Raw genomic sequence first — 18,659 nt, 5'->3', positions numbered from 1 at the left:
TCAAGAAAGATAGCATCATTCAGCGATTTTGCTTTGCTCCATTTCTCATATTTCCAATCTGAAATTCAGTTCTCCATATTTCTGCAGCAATTTGCATTTTTAAAAAAGAGAAATCCTCATGAAAATACTTCAGCATTTTAGTGTCAAATTCTCCTAATAAACACACATTTGTGTGCAGTTTTGACTATTGCACATTTTTTTGTAAATGATTGCTCCTAATGTAATGCATTTTTGTATATTACTTTCACTAATATATTCATTTTTATGCACACTTTCTCCTAACACAATGCATTTTGTAAACATTGGTTACTTAGAGAACTACATGGTGAACTTTGGATCCATGCAGATTTCAAAGGATGGCTGAGTTTTGGATCTCATAGTGTTTCCTAAAGTGTGAGTGAACTGAATCAAATCCGCCCCTCCCCCCCCGGATCCCTATGTATGACATATGATGCATTAACCAGAACTCATGCGAGAGCTTTTGGACAACAATCTCAAAGAAGGGAGAAGGCAAAAGGGGAAACAGTTTTGGCCTCACCAATCCCCCACTTAATTTTATAACCAGCCTTACTGCAACACTTTACTGAGCTCAAACACGAAGCACCAGGCCCCTTGCTATGAAGCCAAATTGCTTTTTGAACTCATGTTCATGGATCAAATCCATGAAAACCAATGGAACCTATTTAAAAGTGGGCACTTTCATAACAATTGTATAATGAATTCTTTTTTTAACAGGAAGAGTGTGACATAATATAATAAACGATGTCCTTATCTCTGCAGATAGCCTGGTTGTCCTGGAGTCCCTCCCCTGTGGACCGACATCTGTGGCAGGCGCAAACGAAGGGTTTTTAAAGCACAGGACCTTCAAGGTGAACTGGGCAGAAGTGGGTTGAATCATGGTGTGGGATATTTCAAGATACATTTTTAAAGGATGCATCATTTTCTCCGGGGAGATTACTCAGAATGCAACAAAGGAAGGCCTTTCCTAATTAAATACAACAGTACTTTTGGCAGTAAGGGGGGCAAGCTCTCAGACTCTGAGTCTCCTTAGATGGGCTCATTTCTTTGACAGTCTTTGGCCTTGACTTTCTGTCCTCAGAAATTCATTTCCAGCATCTCCTGCCAAACTGTCTTCTCTTCCTTCCTCTAGTTTATTTATCCTGAGCTCCTTTTGCCTGCCCTTTCTAACATTTCCTTCCCTTCCTGCTGTCAACTTGACAAACCCCTCGCTTGGATCTCAGCTCTTTCTCTTTGTTTTCCTCTGTATCCTGCTCTCGGCTTTTTGCCTCATCCACCTCCGTAGCTGACACTGCCACTGAAAATGATGGACTGACTTGGTTCTGTGGAGGCACAGCAGTATACCCACCACATCAGTGCACACAGAGGCTGGTATATGCACACAAGGATTGGTTTCCTCCCACACCACCCAAGTGAGAAGAAAAGAAAACAAGAGATTTTGTTTCCTACCCCCCAAACCCTCCCTGATGAATCATTTCATGATTCTGCCACAATCCTTCAAAACGTTCCATGACTTATTCCACTTATCTCACTTATTTCAATGGGATTTTGAAGCAGTTTAACACTGCAAGATTTCAGTCCACGTCTATAATTTTCCTTGGACTAAATGTTTTGCGCGGGGGGGGGGGGATTAGAGACAAAATAATAAAGTATTTGATGCGGAAGAGCAAATTAATTCCATATAAGTAAAAAACACACCAAACAACCCTCACAATTCTAGAAATGTACAAATTAAATTTTACTCAGCCATTTTGTTGTCATTCTTGATCAGGAACTCAGTGTTCCATTACAGTATCGGTAATGAAAACACTGTACTTTCATAACAGGCTGTTAGTATTCCACAAAGATTGACTAAGCGGGCTAAAATTGGATGTATTTGTTACATTTGATTTCCTAAAAAATGTATGTGTGAAAAAAGAGGAGATTAGCAATCTATAGTGTTTTGCTGGACAGCATAGTGCTTTGAAATCGTTTGTGGTTTTCATCACATGTCTGACACATCATATGCAAAGCAAATTGCTTATCATATTGTACATGTCACTTTTCCTCCCTCCTTTGCAAAGCCTGGGTCCAGCATGCAAACTCTGAAATGGGATTGATCAAGTCTTAATGAAGCCAGACCTTTAGCTGAAATTCCAGCATTGCAAAGGATTGGAATAGATGGCCCCCAGGATCTCTTCCAACTCTACAATTCTGTGATTCTAAGGGGCCTTCCTATGTCCCACTTTCTATGCCCTTGCTCTGTACTTGGTGGTGGGAAGTCATGGAAGAGATGGTTTCATTTGTAATAGAAAGGCTGCAGGAATGCCTAAGATTTTCTTATGAATTTGCAGTGTTGGTGGGTTAGATTTAGGAGCAGCTAGGGTGGAGGTGCCCTGCCATTTACCAGGCCTCCTGGCACTGCCATCACTGTTGGTTACCAGGAAGGGGAGATGGTAGGGAGGTTGCTCAGAAAGGGGACATAAGTGGGAACACCACACCCTCCCCACTGACCTCCCCATTTCCTGGTCCCTCCATCCAGTAAGCTACACTGGCCCTAGTGACAGCAGGCTTGCACTAGATGCCCATATGCTATCAGACCAGGTTCAAGGTTCTTCTATTAATTTACAAAATTCACAGATTGTGTCCAGGATACTTCAGGGAGCACCTGATCCCTTTTATCTCTGCTTTATGCCTTGAGGTCTTTGGGAAGTCACTGTTAGTGGTCCCCTGTGGCTTGGACACAGGGCTTGTATCTGCGAGGAGCTGTGTCTTCGTTACTGTGGCCCCAATTTTGTGGAATTCCTTTCCAGTTGAGGTCAGGTAGCCCCTTCCCTGTTGAACTTCTGTAGTTAGTAATGCAAAATTCTACTGGGCTTCTTAATTGAACTCTGATTTTATGGTTTTCTGTCTCTTGTGCCCTGCTTAGAGATGGCTGAATAAGCGGTATACAAATAGTTGAAATGGGTAAATGAAAACTAAATGCCCAAGCCCCTTCTTGCGGTCCGCTCTTGGGTAGCATAATGGAAACTGTATTTCTCATTATGTATATTAGCCTTGAATATAGTATAAATTGCATGGGGATATCTGATACCTGTCATGTGTACTCTGTAGGCAACCTGGCTTGAACCAGATCCTTACTGCCACCATTTCCAGGAAGCAGCACAAGTCAGAAGTGTTAGAAATTGTGCATCTCAGTGCTATTCCAATTCCAGGAGGAAGGGCATGCGGGTACACTAGATGATGCCATTAGAAATGTTACAGAGCCTAGAGGCCTTCACTGTCTCAAAATTAATTTTTAAATGAGATTAATTTTCAGGCACCCAGCAGACATTTTTAAAACATCAATTTAGAATTGGATGCAAGAGGGAGGAGCGGGGAGGGTCTGGTCATTGCCATCTGCTTTTGTATTCGATTTTTTTGTAAAGGGCTTCTAGTTGTGATACCAGTGTAATGGGAGTTATGGTTCATTTGCATGGTTATTGCTGTTATTATTGACATGAAAACGCTATGAAAGTAGTCAGCCCCCTAGTCTGTACCAAAGCAAATAAGTATAAACACATGCACATGAACTATTGATTAGCTAATTTAAAATCGTGATAAAATAATGTGACTAGTCTGGTCCCCGATAGCTTTTTACCCTAGATAATAACTCCAGATATTATATGTATTAATGATATCTGCATTAGTGCCAAGTAGAGTTCATTCTGGTTCAAGTTAATAAAACAACCGCTGAAGGAATTAATAAGAGCTTGCTACTTGTTGCAAAACAATTGAAACCCTGGAGGACTTGATATTAGAAAACTCCTGGGTGGTTGCTTCTTGTGAAAACTTTTGAATTAATTGTATTAAATATAAACATTTCTTAACTCCTGCAAGATTTACATTCCATGTCTCTCTTATAAATGCCATTCCTAACTCTTACTGCTCCTTTGGGACTTATTTAATTTAGCAATTGCTCTAGAAAGCACTTCATAAAAAACAATTATTGAATTAATTGTGATATTTCTAGCATAGCATTCATTTATGACATCCTCACCACCTGTAATCCCTTTCCACAATTCCCTTATAGAAGCAAAATTGAGTAATTTTCAGTTCCTATTATACTCTATATTTATGATTATAGTGGAAATCTTGGCACGCTTTATGTTTAGGTCTTACTGTGCAATCTCACCCAGGGAATATGCCAGTTGGAGCTCTTTTCTAGGGTCCTATACATGTTTATCCACAAATATGCCCTACTGAGTTCAATGTGTCTTGCTACCATTTAAGCATGTTATATAATTGCAGTCTATAGATGTGTCTTAAAGTGCATTCACTGCCTCTTGCAGATGCTTGGGCGGGGGGCAGAGATATCTGAAATCTTGTGAAGTCATCAGTCAATTATGAAGGCCATCAATCTTTGGACCCTTTCAGACAAGCAATTTACACTGGGCCTATTGTGCAAGGTAACAGCACTGCAGTAACTCATAACCATCTATTCATACAATGAGATCTACACCTGAGGCTCTTCTTCAGGCACTCCGAGCAGCAGAAGGTGGGAAGAGACCAGGAAGAGGGTCCTTTCAGTGGTGGCATCTTGCCAGTGGAAGGCCTTCCTCAGGAACAGTCACTGGTGCTCACATTGCTATCATTTTGGTGCAATACAAAGACCTTTCTATATTCGCAGGTTTTTAAACATTGCTATTACCAGCTTTTGCTAACTGTGGCTATGCTCTTATTAATCTTCCTTAGTCTAAACTGATGACCAAGATCTAGCAAGCTCAGTGTGAATCGCATAGCCCTGAAAACCGAAACCTCTGTGTTCTTACTTTAGGCACTGCCACCATTTCTAGCTTAGAATTACAGTAAATCAGCCAAACTGGATTCTTTCCCCTAGAAGCAGCTTTAAATAACACGGGACTAATTCTCACTGTAGATGCCATGTTGTAATCACCTCGGTTCAGAATAGGCATTGGTTTGACTCACAATGCTTCCGTGTATTATGAGTTGAACATCATTTCTCCAGAAGCTATTTGCCATCTCGGAATATTTCACGAGGTTCTTCACATGTGCAGGCTGCATTCAGATGGACCAGCCTCCTTTGTAGATAAAACCAGAAAGTTATGTACTGTTAGGGCCTTCCCTCTCAATGAAACTTCTGTTTATTACTGCAAAATTACATAACCAGACCACCCAACAAAGCAGCCTTTTGTTTTATGAGTGTTCCTTCTATTTGGCTCTGGTGTCTCAACTGCTCCTTGCAAATGTTTTATGTGGTTGCTGCCCCCCATCCAGACCTAAAATCCTCTCCTGCTTGGGGTGGCGATGGGGACAGGTTGAATTTCAGAGTGGCTCTTAGCCATGGCTAATACTAGCAGTAACAGTTCCCAGGGGCACTGTTGTGTGTGTACAGCCTCACCAGAGCTCTTAGAAACAGATGAGCTTTTTTTTTTTTTTTTGGCTAAACACTCACAAAATAGTCATAAATTCCAAGCTGGTTCCAATAGAAATGGATTGGTTTTTCACACAAACAGCAGCTGAGGCAATAAAAGTGCTCCTGGATAGCTCACTACTTCAGACTGCATGTGGGGGGTTATATAAAAAAGGAAGCATTCCCTGCAAAAGAATAACTAGTATATAAAAGAGCTATGCTTAAACTCTTTCCCCTGCTATCTAAGGTCACATTCATATCAAGCATTTAAAGCACTATGATACCACTTTAACAGCCATTGCTTCCTCTCAAAGAATCCTGCGACCTGCAGCTTGTTAACTGCAGGTGTTGAGAATTGTTTGGAGACCCCTATTCCCTCCTAGAGTAGATTAACAGTCAATTCCTCTTCTCAGGGAACTCTGGGAAATATATGTGAAGGTAAGAGGGGTCTCCTAACAACTCTCAGCACCTACAGTTAACAAGCTACAGTTCCCAGGATTATTATGGGATTCTATATGCATGCAGTTTTGTTTTCACGAAGAAGCATTATACCATACAATGCCCCACCCCATCTGAGGGGGTACAGTCCAGGAACAGTTTTTAGCACCCCACCTGATGGATGTGTGTCAACTATCCAAGACATCTCAAATAGGAAACTGCCTTATAATGAGCCAGACCCTTGTTTCATCTAGCTCAGCATTGACTCCATGGACTGGAACTGGGTCTCCAAGATTTCAGACCCCACATTCCCAGGGATTAAACCTGAGACCTTCTGCATGCCACGGTCCTTCTCAATGAAACACTACAGCTGCTATGGCCACCTTCTTTATAGCCTAGGGGGGACTTCATTAACCATATAGTCCTCCAAGGCACAGAACTACATAGAATGGCCTCTTCATGGTTGAACTTCTGTAGCTCTTTAATAAAATTTGCTCCATCTCAGTAAGCATTTCACAGTGTGGAGCTAAGAAACCTATTAAAGTTTTTGTGTGTGCTCAGCTCAGAGTCTATCAAAGAAGAAGAAGGAGAGTTTGAATTTGATATCCTGCTTTATCACTACCTGAAGGAGTCTCAAAGCGGCTAACATTCTCCTTTCCCTTCCTCCCCCACAACAAACACTCTGTGAGGTGAGTGGGGCTGAGAGACTTCAAAGAAGTGTGACTGGCCCAAGGTCACCCAGCAGCTGCATGTGGAGGAGCGGGGACGCGAACCCGGTTCCCCAGATTACGAGTCTATCGCTCTTAACCACTACACCACACTGGCTCTAACGAAAGGTAGTGTGCATTGGCATTCTCTTCTCTTCCAACACAAACATTTTCCCCTCCTGTGCACATGGCTAGGTCCTGTTTTGTTTTATGGCATACTGATTAAAATCTGGGAGGATCAACAGGGACCAGTAGGAATTTCTATGTTTCCTTCTTACCACTTCAGGCAAACACCCCAATATTAAAATTAAGCCACTGGGTGATTTGAAGAGTAAACAAGCAAGCAAGCAAGCAAGCAAGCAAACAAACAAATCAGATGTATGTATAAATTATGTTTGTTGGATTTTGAATGCTAATTTCACCAGATGACTTCTAGGTACGTTAATTGACAAATGTCCTTATTCCCGCCCCTCCTTTGTTGGAACCTTATAGTTCAATCCCATGCATCTTTACTCAGATGTGAGTCCCATTGTGTTCAGTAGGACTTATTGCATAGGATTGCAGCCTAAGATGAGTTTATGTGATTCAATCATCCTTCTAATTAACCATTCTGTTCTTAAATTAAAAACCCTTCATTTCTTAGCCTAATAAATCTTAGGGTCACTTTTCACTACAATATTTCCTATGGAATTTTTTGTGCAAAGCACTTGTGTACTGTATTACCTATGAAAGGTTTATGCACATTTGAAATAGGCTTCCACCCCTGCTACAATATGCTGAAGCATTAAAAGAAAAGGAAAGGACTACATATCTCTTTCCATACGTTTCAAAAGGGAAAGTCTATGCTTGCAACACTGATGTGCCTTTCACGGCTGATGTTCTGTAAGTATTCATACCAAAGTATTATGTAACTTGTGAGAAGCAGGTACAGTGGTACCTCGCAAGACGAATGCCTCGGAAGACGAAAAACTCGCAAGACGAAAGAGTTTTTCGTTTTCTGAGTTGCTTCGCAAGATGGATTTCCCTATGGGCTTGCTTCGCAAGACAAAACGTCTTGCACCTTTTTTTTAAAACCGCCAATGCATTCCTATGGGAAACCGTCAATACACAGCGGTGCTTCGCAAGACAAAAAAATTCACAAGACAAAAAAACTCGCAGCACGAATTAATTTCGTCTTGCGAGGCACCACTGTACAGTGGTACCTCAGGTTACATACACTTCAGGTTACATATGCTTCAGGTTACAGACTCCCGAAATAGTGCTTCAGGTTAAGAACTTTGCTTCAGGATGAGAACAGAAATTGTGCTCTGGCTGCGTGGCGGAGGCCCCATTAGCTAAAGTGGTGCTTCAGGTTAAGAACAGTTTCAGGTTAAGAACGGACCTCCGGAACAAATTAAGTACTTAACCCAAGGTACCACTGTATTATAATGCAAGGCATTTCATACTGCTAACTGTTGTTATTACTCTTCCCTGTGACCCACCCTGGACACACTTCTGTTATATCTTTTCTGAAACAGGATTACCATAATGCTGTTTCCAAGCTGTAGATGAACTACTGCTTTAAATAGCACAGTACCATAATTTTATTTTCTCTACTCTCCCCTTCCTGTTTCTACTAATCCATGGATCATGCAGAACCTTCATTTAGACCGTCTACCTCATTAATTTCAATCAAGAAAGTCAGTGCTTGCCCATATTCCTTTGCTGATGTGGATCAGCTCCCCCAGAGAACTATATGAATATCTGATTGCAAGCAGATCTCTAGAGTGAGGCAATAATCTTCAGATGAGCCATTTTCTGTCATGTGTATCATATGAATTACAACTTTAAAATAAAAACCTGACATAGCCTTCTCATAAATATCAGGTATGTTCTTTGCATTAAAAAAACCAACAACCAGGTTCAGAATATCTGGCAAACGGTTGTTAAAGTGGGACATTAAAAATAACTCACAGAATCAACAGAATTAGCACTAGAACACTCATCTTCCTCATAATTCAGGCGGTGAAGAAGAAGAGTAAATGTATTCAAATGAGAGTCATTCCCTCCTCCTTTCCGACACACATTCTAAAGGGATGGAACACATTGTGAACTATTAGCACATTGAAAATGGCAGTTGATTATAGAGCATGGGTGCCATTATTGGAAGAGTTTAGTCTGTCATCAAATGCCAGTCAGACCACAGTGTTCGAGGAGCAGGAACATCAGATGTAGAGAAAGTGAATAGCCATTAGGCAGAGGTTGAGGAAGAAGAGTGGGAAAGGAACTGAAGCAGAAAATTAAATGGCCTGATACTGACGTTAAATAATAGCTGTGGGTCACCCTGAATCTTACTGGCCTGATAGGGAGCACACATTAACATTCCTTAGTTGTGATCAATTTTTGATGTGGCAGGTACTTTTCACTGTGCTCTTAGATGAACCGGGTGGCTTCTGCTGTTTAAAGGCTCTTTGATTATCTAATTTTGCTTCATACCCTTTGTGAAATTTTGGATACTCCACCCTCCTTTCATTAACTCTTCTTTTAAAAAAAAATTGGCCCTCCTCTGGGCCCCTCTCTCATCAGTCTCTAATTATTATTGCCATCCATTCTGGTTTGGCTGCTGAGGCCTAGCGATCTGAGGTGGCCACATGGGAAATCAGTGCTGCTGAGATATGTGTTAGAGCTGCCAGATTCATGTCTAGCGGGAGGTTCTTTTTTTCCTGGCTTTCATTAGCTCTTTTGCTTTTTTTGTTTGTTTGTTTGCTTCCCTGAAAGCAAAAGGTGGAAAAAGATTACAGTGAAATCTAGAAGGGCTTGAATGGAACGCTCAATGGTTTCAGGTCCAGGGATTCTGGCAGTTTTGCTTCCTGGTCTTCTCTGTTCTAATTCAGAGGATCTCAAGTAACGAAGAGGCACATTTAGTATTCTCTCTCTCTCTCTCTCTCTCTCTCTCTCTCTCTTTCTCTCTCTGTGTGTTTGTGTGTAAGAGAGAGCTTTGCTGGCTTTCTCCATGAAGGGCTAGACTAGAGTAAGGAGGGGTGGTCTGTTCATCCCTCGCCCCACTGACATCCGTGAGAGGGGAAATACCTGCAAAAGCTTGAGGCTGGTGTAGGTAGGAGACCCAGTCATTGGTGCACTTGGGTACTACAGCACCCTGTGTTTGTCCCTATGCCCTTGCACTGCCTTCCCAAAGGCAGGTAAGGAGGCGCCCGGCTTTGGAAGGGAAGCGTGAATGCTCTGGCCAGGTCCTGGAACCCTCCTACCACCTTCCCAAACCTGGTGAAGTTCTAACTAGGCTTTGAGAAGAAGGTGGGTGGACTCTAGAACCCTGTCCGAGCCTCGTGCCCCCTTCCCAAAGCTCAGTGCCTCACTTACCAGGCTTTCAGGTGGTTCCATCTCAGCTCAGTGCCTAGTGCATGTGCCTCCCCCTCACACGGCCCTAAATCTACCCCTGACCTCATTCCATGGGCATGTTAGAGGAATAAGGGAGCTTTGGATGTGGTGGATTCAGGCTGCTGCTTTGGTTTCTACCACTGACAGGGAGATTGCTGGATGCAGAAGGGAAAGGGTGTATCTGTTTTGCATGCAGAAGGTCCTGGGTTCAATTGCTGCCATCTCCAGGGCTGGAAATGCCCTCTTTCTGAAAACCATGGAGAACCACTGCTAGCCAGAACAGATAATCCTGTGCCAGAAGTACCATTAATCTGACTCAGTATAAGGCCACACCTTCTGATTTATGTCCATGGAGCACACAGAGGGACTCTGGGGGTGGATGTGCTACCCCACCAGTGGAGCTGCTTTGACCCTGCCTCAGCCGGCCTTTGCCAGAGGTTAAAACTGCTGTGCTAGTCCCTATTCGATAAGTATTTTGCTCCTCTTGAAATCTTATTGGTCCACCTTCTCCTCATACGAAACTCACACTCATAATGAAACTTATTAGCTGAACTGTTCTTAGTCATTTTCATTCTGAAGGGCTCTCACATTTATCTGAGTAATTTTTAAAGTCTCTCTAAAGGGTTTTATTTTATTTTTTTAAAAAGTGGGAAGTTTTCAGAAATACTTTTCTTAATTCCCCCCCGCCTAATCACCTCTAAACTCAGATTTCTTACTTATCAGCATGCCCTCTGTACCATAGAGTATTGCCTTGCAGAACTGCTGACCAGCTGCAGTTTTGGGTGCTTTCATGTTCTCCTCAGAACTTCTGCCTTTTTAATTTTATTTCCCCTCCGTCCCAATGAGAGAGGCACGGCAGCAGCAGAATGCAAATGGGAACTGCCAAGAGAGGAATACACAGTTTGTCATTTGTCACTGCCAAGACTCATCAGTAATACAGTATCATGAGAGAAGAAGAGGGAGGGGAAGAGGTGATTTTACTTCAACATTTAAGCATGATATTGAAGTGAGATTTGGATAAATTCCCCCAAAGAAAACTAATGCTTACTTTGATAGTTGCTGTGAAGCAAAGACATGTAGACAGGGAGGCATCATTCATTTTCTTACTCCAGAGACTTCTTTCAGTAGCTTGTTTGATGTTTTTAAAATTCCGCCTCACTTTGCATACCTGCTCCATACCTGTTGAAGACAGCAGATGTGGCATAATTGACCAGGAAGTTCTCCTGCACATGGGGATGCTCTTGCACAGCTTCTGCTCCTTTCGAGGGGGTTGTGTGTGGAAGAAGTTCCTGTTAAATGGTGCCCAAAGTCAGTAGGAACTCCCAATAAACTATCTGCCTCATTTGTAAAAAAGTTAGATAATCTCATTTCACCTTTAATGTTAATGGGGGTGAACCTAAATCCATTCAGCAAGACTATATTCTAAGAAAGGCAAATAAGAACAAATTGGGTGAAAAAGTAATAAAATAGGCAGAGATTTAATAGATTTGTGGATTATGAAGCTAAGTGCTGACATTCTGCTTCATATACTAGTACCGATTATTAATACTGAGTGTTGCTTTTGGCAACATAACCACAATTTTGTAGCAGGAAGTTAAGAATTGTTTCAAAATGTCTTTTGAGTGATGGCATTCTGTCTGGCTATTTGGTGCCGTGCTTGTTATTTTATAAACATTGTATATTTTATTAAATTTTAATACCCATTTATATGTGGGTCTTTATTATATTCCACTCCTGCAGTGCCCAAAGCATTTTTGAATATTATGTTATGTTTATGTTTATGATCATCATGTTGCTTAATACAATCTGGATATGGGGTCCAATTTTTCTTTGGTTTCTCTTCCTGATTTTCTTCTCTTATCTTTGAAGCATTAGTAGCTGAGGAAAAGAAGCACACTTTCATGTAGATAAAACAGGTCCTAAAGCAGTTCTACATAACACTATTTTAGACAGGTTTACGATGTGTATGGAGGTACTAATGTAGCAAATTGGCAATCTTGTGGCATATGTTTGAGATTCTGGAGGGTAGGAAAAACCACTCGCATTCAACTGACAGCCAACCTGCCAGTTGTTGATTGCAGCATCTATACATGACAAGAAAATACAATGAATATTTTATATCAGTCCACTGTTGTTTGGAGGACTTCTTTGGAGACTTCTGCTTTTACATGACTTCAGTGCTGTCCACAATTGCTTGAGAGGTCTTTATGCAGCAACCAAGCACCACTGGGTTCAGCATCATGAAGAAACATACCTTTAAGAGATATGTATGGTCTAATGTAGAAACGTTCCTAGTGGTAATCAGCATTCATGTCCAAAACTCCTACACTGTTGTATATTCTCACCAAAAGTGGTAGCATGAGCCAAATGTGGAAGTATGCATATCTTTGGAGATATTTATTGCCAGGTCTATGTCCAATGACTGTACAGGCAGCAGATGCCTGGAAGACATGGGGGTAGGAACAGACAGGCAGCAGGAAAGGGTAATCAAATGGCTCCCTCAGCATTGAATTGCCAGTGTAAAATGTGTTAGGTACCAGATGGTATTTTGCTCCAGATCTCATCAGCCGGCATACCCAATGATCAGGGATGATGGGAATTGTAGTTGATCAAAGTAGTTAGGCACAGGTTCCCTATCAAGTTACACAAACAGAGAGACTGTGGCATCTTGGAGTTACAAAGCAGACAATCAAATGGGATTTTCTCTTCCGATAAGCTGATTGCCAGGGCCAGCAGGGCTTGCATTTCCAATGTGAACATCCTAGATTTAACTACCAGCAGTTCTCTCAGGTGGGTGGTTCAAACTAACTATGGCTTTGATTTTCATGACGTGAATATAATATATTCCCTGCAAAGCTCATATACCCAGTCCACTTGGTTTCAATGGGGTTTAAATGCAAGTAATTGAATGCAAGCTTGGATATCTAATTCCCCATGCCCTTTTCAAGATCCCATCTTAAATTTAATGGCATTGACAATTGTGGAAAGGCAAATTGGGACTGAAATCATTGTTGTTGTTGTTTAGTCGTTCAGTCGTGTCCGACTCTTCGTGACCCCATGGACCAGAGCACGCCAGGCACTTCTGTCTTCCACTGCCACCCGCAGTTTGGTCAGATTCATGTTTGTAGCTTCGAGAACACTGTCTAACCATCTCGTCCTCTGTCGTCCCCTTCTCCTTGTGCCCTCCATCTTTCCCAACATCAAGGTCTTTTCCAGTGAGTCTTCTCTTCTCATGAGGTGGCCAAAGTATTGGAGCCTCAGCTTCACGATCTGTCCTTCCAGCGAGCACTCAGGGCTGATTTCCTTAAGAATGGATGTGTTTGATCTTCTTGCAGTCCATGGGACTCTCAAGAGTCTCCTCCAGCACCATAATTCAAAAGCATCAATTCTTCGGCGATCAGCCTTCTTTATGGTCCAGCTCTCACTTCCATACATCACTACTGGGAAAACCATAGCTTTTACTATACGGACCTTTGTTGGCAAGGTGATGTCTCTACTTTTTAGAATGCTATCTAGGTTTGCCATTGCTTTCCTCCCTAGAAGCAGGCGTCTCTTAATTTCATGGCTGCTGTCAGCATCTGCAGTGATCATGGAACCCAAGAAAGTAAAATCTCTCACTGCCTCCATTTCCTCCCCTTCTATTTGCCAGGAGGTGATGGGACCAGTGGCCATGATCTTCGTTTTTTTGATGTTGAGCTTCAGACCATATTTTGTGCTCTCCTCTTTCACCCTCAATAAAAGGTTTTTTAATTCCTCCTCACTTTCTGCTATCAAGGTTGTGTCATCTGCATATCTGAGGTTGTTGATATTTCTTCCAGCAATCTTAATTCCGGCTAGGGATTCATCCAGCCCAGCCTTTCGCATGATGAATTCTGCATATAAGTTAAATAAGCAGGGAGACAAAATACAGCCTTGTCGTACTCCTTTCCCAATTTTGAACCAATCAGTTGTTCCATATCCAGTTCTAACTGTAGCTTCTTGTCCCACATAGAGATTTCTCAGGAGACAGATGAGGTGATCAGGCACTCCCATTTCTTTAAGAACTTGCCATAGTTTGCTGTGATCGACACAGTCAAAGGCTTTTGCATAGTCAATGAAGCAGAAGTAGATGTCTTTCTGGAACTCTCTAGCTTTCTCCATAATCCAGCGCATGTTTGCAATTTGGTCTCTGGTTCCCCTGCCTCTTCTAAATCCAGCTTGCACTTCTGGGAGTTCTCGGTCCACATACTGCTTGAGCCTTCCTTGAAGAATTTTAAGCATAACCTTGCTAGCGTGTGAAATGAGTGCAATTGTGCGGTAGTTGGAGCATTCTTTAGCACTGCCCTTCTTTGGGATTGGGATGTAGACTGACCTTCTCCAATCTTCTGGCCACTGCTGAGTTTTCCAAACTTGCTGGCATATTGAGTGTAGCACCTTAACAGCATCATCTTTTAAAATTTTAAATAGTTCAGCTGGAATACCATCACTTCCACTGGCCTTGTTATTTGCAATGCTTTCTGAAATCATTAGTGTTGGCCAATAACATCATTATGAAATATTGGTCCTATTATTTACACTTTTGCTGCAGGCTTTAGCCAAGACATAACCCTGCATCTAGACCACTGCTGCAGCAGTTGCCAGGGATAATTCCAGGTACTAGCAGCCATCATTTCTGTTTTCCTGCACATTTGACCAGAAAAGTAGCACAGAATAGATTCACAGTAGGAATTCACATAGCACAGATTTACATAGCATAGATTCACAGTAGGTTAGTTGACAAACATCCATAGTCCACTAATGTCTGAATATAATCTGATTTTTTAAATAAGCCTTCTGGATTCTGTACCCTCACCCCAAACATTTACAGCTAGATGAACAAAGTTCTGCCTTAGGTGTTCATTTGGTTTCTGTACTGTTCTAAATCTGTCTTTAGCTGGTAAATGGCCTTGAAACACCTGCAAAAGGTGCTGGGGTAGTGATAATGACAACTTTTGACCCACCAAGCAGGTGCTAGTAAAGCCAGGTGGGGTTTGGGGATGGGATGGTACCTGGTTTTCTAAGAGTGTGACCATATAGCTGTCTGACCACAGACATGAGCAGAAAAAGGTCTCCAGTAATGGTGTTGCCATTTTTCTAGTGCTGCTTAATGATTTCATTTGGTTCACATTTTTAAGTGAATTGACATGTGTCACACTTCCAGACAAATTCATGGATCAGAATGCAATTATCACCTCCCTCTCACACTTTCACACTTCTCTGAATCTTGCCCTACAATTCTTGGTTAAAACAATGAATCAACATGTGTATAAAAATGCCCATTTAAGGTTAATATGTGTGCAAAAAACCCACATTCTAACGAATGTGAATTTTCATGTAGTTTTTTTCTTTTTAATTACAGTTTGATGCAGAAATAGGCTAGAACAAATTATGAATGAATACACACAGTACTGACACAGATGAGAAATAAGACTGATCTGGCCATCTCTAAGCTTCCTCCAAATAGCTCACCCTTGGCAGTATCTGTATGGATAACACCATAATAAGACTCCCAGGGCTGCAAATTGTATCCTTTTCGGAGTGTCCTAGGATTTGAAAAATATTTAAGTAATCACAGTTTCTGACTTATCATCTGATAATGCCTGGGAATTGGTGACCCAAGGGACTAATTCCAAACATTACCAGAAAATGACACTGCTTGTGTCAGTGGAAGTGTATTGGCAAATGTAAACTGTAATACAAGAGCATTTGCTAGCAATCTGGACATCTGCTGCTTTCCACCATTATTATTTAAGGTGCGGAAGGGTGGACAGCTGCTTTCAAAAGACTTCCATACTTCCACTTGTCCCATGTCTGGAAAGTACAGCTCCAAGAGGATTTTGTTACTGATAGGTTCTTAGGCTTCCGGGCATGTAAATTGAAGGCTGTTGAGGCTAGGATTGTGCAAAGATGGTATTGCTGGACTATGCCTAGAAGTTAATGGAATATGTCAGGTTCCATTTCTCATCAGGAAATTGTTTACCTTAGCTAAATCCTGGATTCTAGTTGTGGTGGCTTTGGGTGCCATCTGTACAGAAATTTTGTGTAAAGATGAACAAAATCAACTACGGATGTCATTGAGTGTTCCATATATTTTAATGCATACTTGTTTACATTTTTATGATGCACAGAGTAGGAAGTAGCAGGGGGATTTGTTACTCATTAAAAACAAGCTTACACCCTGTGCCTAATGAGCCATCGATGTGTAATCTATTCACAGACAATTTAGAAGAGAAAGGACAGCTGTACTAATATTCCCAATCTTAACTTTTCATCAAATTCTGCATAGCTTATAGATCCTTTCAACACACACACACAGAGGGAGAGAGAGGGAGAAGGAGAGAGAGAGAGAGAGAGAGAGAGAGAGAGAGAGAGAGTCTCACTGCAATGACTACCAGTCTTACAGTTTAGGTGCTGAAGGGTGCAGGCTACCAGGCTTCCCAACTGAACCTATTTAAGATGCAATACCTGTTTTCTCCGTTTGTATACAACGGAGGTAACCCATGTGAATTGACTTTGAATTTAATAGCAGGTAAGTACCTGCCAAGTAAACCTATTTTGCAGCCACAACTTTTGTTCTATTTTCTTTTCCATTATGATCAATGGGAAATAATTAAATATGTCAGGTCTACGGCTGGCATTGCTTTGGGGTCTTTTTATGCTGGGAGAATGAGATCCTTGGAATCCTGTGAATTCCTGGTCACTTTGACGTGCCCTAACACTTTGATTTGTCCTTCTACAGCAACAGAGCTTTCTGAGAGCATACTGGTGCTTCTCTGTTGGTTGGTGGAGCAGTAATTATGGCACATGCAGCAGTCCCTCATCAGGCTTTGGGCTGGTTTAGAGATTACACCCTCATGACCTGATGGTGATGAACAGAAACAACATAAAATCTGCAGAGTAACAAACTTAAAGTATTCAACCAGCTAAAACAATACAGTATTTTTTTAAAATATGAACCTGGACAAATAAAATAAATCTTAAGCTGGCACCCAAAAGAGCACAATGTCACCCTGGAAGAGTATTCTAAAGTCAAGGCATCAAGACTTAAAAGGCCCTCTCCTTTATAGATGCACAATGCACCTCTTCTGCAGATGAAGAAGGGCCTTATCTGAGTATCTTAAAGGATAAGTTAGTTTTGTGATGTTATGAATCTGGACAGAGTTTTATTTATGCATTTATTTATATATTTAATAAAATGTCTGGATGGTGTATAGCAAATGTAAAAATATATTTTTAAAAACACACTAAAAGCAGCACAGGACAATCGTTAAAATGACTGGCTACTCACGAAAAACAAACTTCACAGGCCTGTCATTTTTGCCTGTAATGTAGTCGTTTGTTGATGTCAAGGAGCAGAAGTGTAATTCCAAATATTCTGTAGCAAGATACAGAGTTCACGCTGAACCAGCTCTGGCTTGATTCCCAGGATTTTTCTTTCTCAATTCTTTGCAGCAAGACGTTTTAGTGGCATATGGTATACCATAAACATTGGTGTTCAGCTGGTCCAAAGGTGAGGCATTTACAAAATGTACACAAGATATATACCTTAAGGGTGAATGTTTGGTTTGGTTTTAGTTTACCTGAGGGAAGCATTATGCCTATATAATAAAAAGTAGACATGTAATGTCAGCTCTGTATCCTGAGACAATAAAAAGGGCCAGCTCAATGCGAAGAATTATTAGGAAAGGGATTGAAAATAAAAGTCTGTCACACAGCTGATTATATACAATCACATCTTCTTGTACTGCAAATCTGAATAATTGTTCTGCATCAAACACATATTATTATCTTCAACTGGTTCAGCTGAGCTTCCAGCCACTGCTTGTGTTGCAGGCTTGAAAGTAATATTCTCAGGCCTGTTCAGGATGCTTATGCAACTCAGACCAAATGTGGTTTTCAAACTGGAAGCTCAAAAACATACCTACTAACAACATTCCTAATGGCCCTAAGAAGAGAAGATGCAGTTGTGATTCAAGGACCTGCCACCCGCTTCTTTGGGAAACTATTTTTGCCTGTCTTGTTTATTTTTGTATTATTGATGTGCATCACGATGATATTTACCAATGTTTAGCAGCCTATACATTTTCCAAATAAAAATAGAAATCAATAAAACAAGCAACCCACTTCAGAGTCCAAAGCAAAGTGAGGTTCTCTTAATGCTTTGGACTTACTTTGGACATTTGGAGAGGCAAAGTATTCCTTGAAAGGAAAACGATTGGCAAGAGGGAGGGAACAGTTTTGTGACTGACAGCTGTAGCTTCCAACCAGGAAATGGCTTTACCAGGGCTCTTTTGTATTCAACCTCCTGGTGTGCTTAGATGTCTATTCCAATCCATAGCATGCCTTCCCACTCCTTACACAGCAGCCACTAGACTCTCCACCTCCATCTGTTTCTTTCTCTCAAATGGAAACAAGCTAAGTTGGTAATCAGTGTTTTATCTTGCAATACATAAGTATCATGCTATTCTAAAACATTGTGTTGCAAAGCACACATATAAACAGGGACATGGCCGGGTGTTGTAATGGTAGGGTTTCAAAAAGTGAAAGTCCAGACCCAAAGCTTGTTGAGCTTTTTTTGGGGGGGTGGCGGGGAACTACATAATTTTTGGAAAATTATGTTTATTCAGCTGGGGACAGGAGAATAGTGAGGTGTAGGTCTCTGGATTGAGCTCTTCTCAAGAAACCTCAAGGATTTTTGTGCAAATTTAGAC

At 41.3% G+C, this 18,659-nt stretch overlaps 1 long non-coding RNA gene across 2 annotated transcripts; it reads left to right on the top strand.

The window, feature by feature from the left end:
* The first annotated feature begins 308 nt into the window (after positions 1-308).
* On the top strand, positions 309-15,398 carry LOC310674414. 2 transcript variants are annotated; one of them, XR_014509574.1, is made up of 4 exons: positions 309-393; positions 781-869; positions 4,329-4,445; positions 15,308-15,398. It is a non-coding gene; the product is annotated as an uncharacterized lncRNA (long non-coding RNA). The 2 variants fall into 2 exon arrangements; XR_014509575.1 differs by lacking the exon at positions 15,308-15,398 and adding an exon at positions 7,309-7,464.
* Positions 15,399-18,659: the final 3,261 nt, after the last annotated feature.

The sequence above is a fragment of the Podarcis tiliguerta genome, assembly GCF_965153285.1.
Source record: "Podarcis tiliguerta genome assembly, chromosome: 3".
NCBI classification, from domain to species: domain Eukaryota; kingdom Metazoa; phylum Chordata; class Lepidosauria; order Squamata; family Lacertidae; genus Podarcis; species Podarcis tiliguerta.
Note: the sequence above shows the minus strand (reverse complement) of the source record. Positions and strands in the feature narration are given on the sequence as shown.